The sequence below is a fragment of the Pollachius pollachius genome, assembly GCF_949987615.1.
Source record: "Pollachius pollachius genome assembly, chromosome: 7".
Classification (NCBI taxonomy): domain Eukaryota; kingdom Metazoa; phylum Chordata; class Actinopteri; order Gadiformes; family Gadidae; genus Pollachius; species Pollachius pollachius.
This window is the reverse complement of record NC_136940.1, coordinates 21,184,952-21,185,317: the sequence shown is the minus strand read 5'-3', so window position 1 is coordinate 21,185,317 and position 366 is coordinate 21,184,952.

Here is a 366-nt window from a genome sequence, read left to right as displayed (position 1 = left end):
CAAAGACAGGGCCTGGTTGAGCGTGAAGATAACAACGAGAAAGGAACGCGCGCGAGAGAGAGAAGGGGAGGGAAGGGAAGGGAGTGAGGGAAATAAGGGTAAATGTGCAAAAGGCACAGGAACCAGGAGCGAGAGTGAAAGGAAGTAGGGGGGTGTCGCGGTGGGGGTGGTGGGTGTTATGGTGGGGGGGGGGCGAGGGGGGGTAATTAGAGCTGTTTCCTGATTATTAAGAGCTCAGTGGTCGGGAGGGCCCCCAGAGGAGGAGAAGAGCGGGGGTGGGGGGGGAGATAGAGGAAGGGAAGGGGAGGTGTGTGGTTTGGGGGGCAGGAGCCCCGGCGGGAGCAGCAGAGAGAGGGAGCACTGATG